Source organism: Mirounga angustirostris, unplaced genomic scaffold (genome assembly GCF_029215605.1).
Source record: "Mirounga angustirostris isolate CCGP_5_RB_7025 unplaced genomic scaffold, mMirAng1.0.hap1 SCAF_5, whole genome shotgun sequence".
In the NCBI taxonomy this organism is placed as follows: domain Eukaryota; kingdom Metazoa; phylum Chordata; class Mammalia; order Carnivora; family Phocidae; genus Mirounga; species Mirounga angustirostris.
The window spans coordinates 47,147,030-47,155,213 of NW_026991713.1; the positions used below are offsets into that span (position 1 = coordinate 47,147,030).

Below are 8,184 nucleotides of genomic sequence, written 5' to 3' on the forward strand. Positions count from 1 at the left end.
AATTTTGTGTCACACAAAGGTTATTTCGACCGCAGCATGTTTAAGGAATGGAAGTCCAACAAGGGTTAGGGGGCTAGACAGCAATCTAGGTAAAAGTCGACAGGATGACAGTGACTGAAACTAGGGCAGTAACAATGGGAATACAAAGACTGAGACTAAGACAAAAAAAAAAAGAAAAGAATAAGACAGACTTGGAGAGTATTTAAAAAATAGCAAGTGCAGAAACTGGCAATTCAATAAATAATTTGTTAAATGATATGAGGACAAATGGTTAGATATTTGGAGGAAGACTTAGAGCCCTACTTCAAAACTGTATCAAAATAGGGCATATCAAAATAGAAGCACGAGCAGGGGGAGTGGCAGAGGGAGAAGCAGACTCCCCACTGAGCAGGGAGCCCAATGTGGGGCTCGATACCGGGACTCCCGCATCATGACCTGAGCGAAGGCAGACACTTAACTGACTGAGCCACCCAGGCACCCCTGACAATTATTTTTAAATAAATGTTTTTAGGATGTTAAAAAATGTAAGTCAAGGAATAACTTCTATTAATATTAATAATAATTTGTAAAAAGTGAGTATATAGAAAATAAAAAACATCTGGATATAAAAAAGGAGCAACCAAAGATGATTAGAATTTACATATTTTTATAGCCATTACAAACTTAATAGATGAGTAAACTCTAGACTAGATACATTTGAAGAGTGACTTTACTGAATTGGAAGACGGTGCTGAGAGATTTACCTAGAACACAGCACAGACAGCCAAAGAGCTAGCTAGCTAGCTAAAGAAAAAGCAGTTAATTAGGAAACATGAAAAACAGATTGAGAGGCTCCAGCCTATATTCAATACAAGTTCCAAAAGAATGGAGGGATGCTGGAAAAACAATATTTGAAGAAATAATAATGAAGTAATTGTAGAATTAAAACACACACACACACAGTACTAAGCAGCATACATCTACAATTAATACATTACATTAAAATGAACATCATCTGGGATAAAGAGCTAATTTCAAGAGCTATTACAGAATTAATATGATGGTGGTAACACTGTAAGAAAGTGAACTTCATGAGGTTGTACTTCAGAAAATAGATTATATGGAAAAATTAAACTTGTTTTCTATCTCATACCATACATAAATATAAACTTAAGAGGAATTAAAAACTTAAATGTGAAAAGCAAATCTATAACACTTTTATTATTTATTTTTAAAGATTTTATTTATTTGACAGAGAGAGACACAGTGAGAGAGAGAACACAAGCAGGGGGAGTGAGAGAGGGAGAAGCAGGCCTCCCGCTGAGCAGGGAGCCCGATGCGGGGCTCGATCCCAGGATCCTGGGACCATGACCTGAGCAGAAGGCAGATGCTTAACAACTGAGCCACCCAGGCGCCCCTCTATAACACTTTTAAAAGAAAATTTTAGGTAATATATTTATGACCTTGGGATAGGGGAGGATTTCTTAATTAAGATTTAAAAATGAGAATCATTTAAAAAGTGAATACATTTTCCAAATTTAAGAAGGAAAACTTTATTCAACCAAAAACACCATAAATAAGTGATAAGACAATCCACAAACTTTTCTTTGCAATGAAAGAACGTATTTTCAAAGTCTATATTATACCACTGGACGTCGACAAAGGGGTAAGTGTCCTCCTTGATTGCTGATTAAATCTTTCTCCCTCCCTCCTTCCTTCCTAAAACCCTCTGTTTTGATTAACATGTTATGTGACTATACCACTCACTTTGCTCCTTGTTATACTCATCCTCCTATCCTGAGACCCTTGTCATTCCTTGAAGATTTTAGCTGGCAGTTCACTGTCATCCCAACACTATTCTTGTCATAATTCTTAGTGATTTCAATATCCATTTCCTGATATGGTCCTTTCAATAATCTAGCCCCTAAGTATTTGGCCTCCTCTTCTCCAGCACTGCTGTCTTCCAACTTAGCCACTCACTAACATGGTCAAATCTCTAGAACTGCACTGCTCAATCTGGTAGCTACTCGCTTCATGTTGCTTTTAATTTTAAACTTATTAAACTTAAATACAATTTAAATTTCATTTCCTTAGTTGGCCCATTTTCAGTGATCAGTAGCCATGAGTAGCAGCCATATTAGACGGTGGACATGGAAGAGTCCCATCATCAAGGAAGTTCTACTGATCTTCTCTAGATCTTCTTATTGCCCATAGCTACAACTCCTCCATAATGCCAATATCAAGCATCACACTCTCTGACCAAGGCCTTCTACTCTTTGAGCTTATCTCCGACTCCAACAATTTGTCAAATATATTTGGACCTATAATCTATTAAATCTTCCACCATTTTATTGTTCCTTACCCTGTGCCATGTTCTACTTCCATTATTATCCAATTTAAATTCCATGATCAACCATTATGTACCTCCCCTTGTGTCGTACATCTTAAACTACCTTGTCCCTCTTACTTTTTTTTAACATGATAAATTCTAGTTAAATCTAACTTTCTGCCTGTTTCTTATCTGGATAAATCTAATTCTCTACTTAACTCTGCACGCACACCTCTGCTGCTGACTGTGGGTGGAGAAAAAAAAAAAACAAAACCCACACAGTTATCACTAACCTCAAGTAGGCCCTTAATGCTACCTACCAATCATTATTGTTCACTAGTGCATTCAGTCTCCCATTCTCTTAGACTACTCATACTTTCTTCTCATTTTCAAACCTCTGACAACTTCTCCCTATTCTCACTCTCAGCTGATGACTTGCATCTTATTTAGCTGAGAAACAGAAGCAATAAGAAAAGAATTACCATCTGTTCCCACCATCACATCTACTCACCTACCTGCACTTGTGTCCATTTGCTCTGCCTTGTCACCTGTTGCTATGAACAGACTGTGTCTATGGTTCTCATGAAGACCAGTCCTCTACTCTACACTAGACCTCACCCCCTCCAGCCTATTTAGGGATCTCGGTACACCGGTTGTCTACTTTCTCTCTGGCATTATCACTTTTTCCCTCTCTACAGGATCTTTCTTATCATCATGAAACTATGGTTTTATTTATCCCATCTTTAAAAAAACTCCCACTGACCTCAATTTTCCCACCAGTTACTCCTTCATTTCCTTCTTTCCCCTTTAAGCAAAAATCCTTGAAAGAGTAGTCCACCTGTACCCACTACTCTGACTTCTCTCCTCCCACTCTCTCTTGAATCCACACTGATCAGGTTTTTGCCCCTATACTGTATCATCAATTCTCATGTCAAGATCACCAAAGATTTCCATGTGGTTAAATTTACTGGTCAACGTCAGTCCTCATCTTGCTTGACTTATTAGCAATGTGTGACCAAGATGATTCCTCCTTCCTTTGTGAGACTCTTTCTTTACTTGACTTCCAACATGGTTTTCTCCCTACCTTACTATTTGCTCCTTCTCAGACTTTTTTGTTGGTTTTACCTTATCTCTATGACCTCTGAACATTGAAATAGCTCAGCCTTTGGATTTCTTCTCTTCAATGTCTATACTCACTTTGTGGTAGTTTGAACCATGGTTTACAACAATTTGCTCCCTCCCTTCTATAAAGATTGTACATCCACACTTTTGGATTTGTCTTGAAATGCCTCTTCAGTGCACAATATACATCTTTGTCTCATTGCAGGGCTGGGCTATGTGACTTTCTTTGGCCAATGAATGGAATAGAATGTAAGCGTGTGGTGTATGCCACATACAAAGAGAAGCTTTAAATTGGATTGCATTGTTTAGGTTGGCCTTTCTTGCTTCTGCCCTTTGCCACGAGTGTGGCATGTGCCAGATAGTGGCTGTTTCTTAGGGCTCAGATTAGAATACACTTGAATCAGACATAGCTGGCTCACAGCCTAGAGTAGAGTCATAATCAATTTGCCACCCATATGTAACAAGAGCAAGAAATAAATGTTACTCTAATCCACTGAGATTTGGGGGTGGTTTGTTACTCCAACAATGTTGACTAGTAAAACTCCCTTTAAATTCTCCTGAATGCCTGTTTCATATGTCCAGTTGCCAACTAGGCACCTCCACTTGAATGTCTATGAGGCAATTCAACCACAAGAGGTCCAAAAATGAGCTCCTAATCTTCTCTACCAAATGTGATCTTCTTGAAGTTTTTTCATTATTAACTAATAAAAACTCTAACCTTCTAGGATAAAAAAAATAAGAAAACAAAACAAACCTAAAGTCATCCCTGATTTCTCACTTTTGCTTTTATTCCATGCCCAATTTATCAACAAATCCTGTTAGTTCTACTTTCAGAATAAATCTAGATTCTGAAAACTTCTCACTACCTTTACTGGTACCACCTTAGCCCATGCTATTACCATTTTTGCCTGTTTACTGTTATTGTCATACCAATCCCCACCGAAGGGTTGGTTACCTTTGCTTTCTCCATCCACAGTCTCTGGTCCTAAGCATCACTAGAGAAAGTTCCTCTAGAATAGAAAAACAAAAATCATTCAATAACTACCCAACAAATGCTACCCAACCTCAGCTGGGTCACAGTTACTCATAAGTTATCTTTTAATTTTTTCTAATCACTTTTTACCGCCTCAGTAACACCTCAGTCCATGATCTTCCACCTGGATTATTTTGAAAGCCACTCACTTTTCTTCTGCTCTTGTGCCCCACAGCGGGCCTTTTAAACCAGTAAGTCAGGGCGCCTGGCTGGCTCAGTTGGTAGAGCATGCAATCTTGATCTCAGGGTTGTGAGTTTGAGCCCCACATTGGGTGTAGAGTACTTCAAAGAAATAAAATCTTTAACCAAACAAACAAACAGTAATCAGATTGGGTCATTTTTTTGCTCAAATCTTTCCTTTCCTCAAATGGTTTATCACCTCACTGAGAGTAAAAGTCAAGTCCTTGTAATGGTCCACAACATCTTTTACATGCTGCACATACATCTTCCCCACCTTACTGCTCCAATCTCATCTCTTTGTGACTCATTTTTGGCCCCACTGGCCTCCCTGCTGTTCCCTGCACCAATCATTTATGCTCCAACTCCAGGGCCCTTGCATTTGTTGTTCTAAGATGTTCTTCCACCAAATATCTCTGGGTCCTGTTTCCCCACCTTCCTCAGGTTTGACTCAAATGTTGGTCTTCCAGTGAAGCTTTCCTTGACCACCCTATTTTAAGTTGTAATCCTTCCCCAGAACTCCCTATCCCCCTTCCCTGCTTTATTTCTGCCTATAGCATTTATCCCAGGGTATGTAAAATCCAATATACATAAACTTCACTTATTTATTGTGTTTATTGTTTCTCTCCCTATACTAGAATATATGCCTCATGAACTAAGAGGGGTTTTTTTCTGTCTTGTTCACTTCTGTATCCTCTAAGTGCACTAAGTGCTCAATAAATACTTGTTGAGAGAATCAGTGTAACTAACAAAGGGTAATATGCATAATATATAAGGGCTCCTACATGTCCAAGGAAACATAAAAATAACCAACTGAGGGGTGCCTGGGTGGCTCAGTCAGTGAGGCATCCAGCTCTTGATTTCAGCTCAGGTCATGATCTCAGAGTCATGAGATCAAGCCCCACATGGGGCTCCATGCTGGGTGTGGAGCCTGCTTAGAATTCTCTCTCTCCCTCTCCCTCTGCCTCTCCCCCTGCTCTCATTCTCTCTCTCTCTATTTCTCAAAAAACAAAACAACAACCCACAAAAAACAACCAGCTGAAACATTAAATGAGGATATGAATAATGACCTCACAGAAGAAACACATAATCAGTAAACAAGAAACAGGACTCAACCTCAAGTGATCAGTGAATTAAGCAGGGTGAGGTATCTTTTCGTAACCATCAGATTGCCAAAAATTTTAGAAGTCTTACAATACCAAGCATTGACAAGGATAGGGAGCATCAGTAACTCTCACACACCTGCTGGTACAACTTTGGAGATGTGAAATATCTAGTAAATACTGGCAATACACATACCCTTTACCCAGCAATTCCAGTCCTAGATATAAACCCAAGAAGTATGTGCTAGCAAGTCTTTTTATGGGCAACATGTAAGAGAGTCTTCATGTCAGCATTGTTAAAATAGCCCTAAACTAGAAATTCAAATGTCCATTAATAGAAGAATAAATGTATAAATTTGGTACATGCAAACAATGGAGCATTTTATAGCAACGAAAATGAATGAACTATAGCCAAACAAGAACACAAAGACTAGATTCCTGACCCACAGAAACTGTGAGATAATATTTGTTGTTTGTGAGATAATGTTTATTGTTATCCGCCATTAAGTTTTGGAGTAATGTTGTATACAGACATGAGTAAGTAATACAAAAATGGTGGTATTGGTAGGGCTTAATAGAATTACTTAGGGGAATTTTTTAAAATTATTAATACCTGCACTCTGCTATGCTGGTATATCCCACAAATCCTGCACACAAGGACATGGGAGGATATCCTATCACTCCCACATGTCTGTGGAACAGTTTGACAATCATCTAGTAGATCTGAAAAGGTTGCTATTTCTTTTTCTCCCAAAACTCTAATAAAAATGAGAACTTAAAAATTACAACCATCAAGTACAACAGAATGTAAAATGAGGCAAGAGTAGATGAGAGACATCAACATAATCTTCAGAAATGAAAAGCATATGGAGAAGTAGTAACTGTTGGGTTTTACCTTCTCCATTCTGCAATGTGCCTGCAGAGCAGGAAGCCTAGGAGAAAGATCCTTATTCCTGCCACAGAATCTTAGAAGTCTCAGGTATATTCCCTTTTAATGCCCTTGCCCTACTGTGGTATGGATTATCTTGATCAGCAACTACTCTAATGCTTATGGTGTACAGAGGCTGGTTGGAAAGTTAAAAAAAAAATGCAGACTGTTTTATATCTTAGTTTTCAGGATATGAATGAGGTTCCAAAAATGAAATGTACTTGTATTAGATCTGGAAGGTAGAAATTAGGGGCAGGCCATCTTCTTGTTCCTTTGACTGTTGCTTCTGGGCAGCATGGATATGGAGACAATGAGTTTTTCTGCTAAATTCTAGGTCCTAGATTTGAGAATGTGGAGATACAGCTGCAGCATGGCAATGGTGGCTTCATGAGCCTTGGGACACAGGTACTAAATTTAGTCTGTTTCACCCCCTGGAGGCCTAGCCTCGCCTCCTTTCCAAGCTCTTCCAGTGAATTTGGAAGCTCCTTATTAGTTGAATTAGATCTCTCTCTGATGGAAAAAAAAATCTAGATTGGCTTCTGTTTCCTCTAATGAACCATGACTGATACACTCATTCTTACAGAATAAAGGAGGTTTACAATCTGGAGAGGTGCCAAAATGGTACTAAAATATCACTCCATGGATTATTTGCTGATTGCAAGTGAAAAAAAATGTAATTTAACTGTGGGGAGCTCTGGCTATTGCCTCCCTAACCCAGTAATAAATGTTAGCATCACTAAAAGTGGACAATCAGAAGTAATGTGCCTAAAATGTGATGTAATATAAAGTACATAACACCAGCTATGCATTTTCCTGACAAAAATGTTTAACTTGAATTGAAATCAGCCTTTATATTTCATCTCCAGTTTACAGGAAATTTAGGGGTAAATGAACATGTTAAATGACACCAAAAAAGAAACAATCAGACCAATCCAGAAGATGGGACAAAGCTAGGGACAATGGGCCCAATTCAACAATTCAATGACATAAAAAAGAGGGAGGGGAGCACCGTTGACATCAAAAGAAAATTAAACCACACAAACCTGAGCAACACATGGTTTTTATTTGAATCCTGGCTTGAAAAAAAAAAACCGTAGAACACATTTTTTGAAACCATTGAGAAAATATGAATATGGTCTGTTACATAATATGAAGATATTATTATTAGTTTTAATTATGATAATGATATTGTTTTTAAGAGAAGCGTTTTAAAGTATTTAGGAGTGAAATGTCATGATGTCTATAATTTAATTTAAAATACTTCATGAAAAGAAAGATGAAGAAGAAATGACCAATTGTTCAATCAAGGAGCAAGTATATTGGTAGCTATTATGGTATTCTACTTTTCTTTTTCTTTTCTTTTTTTTTTTGAGATTTTATATTTAAGTAATCTCTACACCCAACATGGGGCTTGAACTTAACAACCTCGAGATCAAGAGTTGCATGCTGTACTGACGGAGCCAGCCAAGCACCCCTTTACTTTCCTTTATATTTGAATATTATAATAAAACTA

The 8,184-nt window shown here is 38.0% G+C and overlaps 1 protein-coding gene across 1 annotated transcript in view; it reads right to left on the reverse strand.

The window, feature by feature from the left end:
• FRS2 (fibroblast growth factor receptor substrate 2) overlaps positions 1-4,749 on the reverse strand; it is a 126,833-nt gene extending 122,084 nt beyond the window's left edge. The window contains exons 1-2 of the mRNA XM_054506925.2: positions 4,613-4,749; positions 4,386-4,440 (exon numbers count right to left, since the gene is read on the reverse strand). The gene's annotated coding sequence lies outside the window, so the exon portion shown is untranslated. The remainder of the gene's footprint in view (positions 1-4,385; positions 4,441-4,612) is intronic.
• Positions 4,750-8,184: the final 3,435 nt, after the last annotated feature.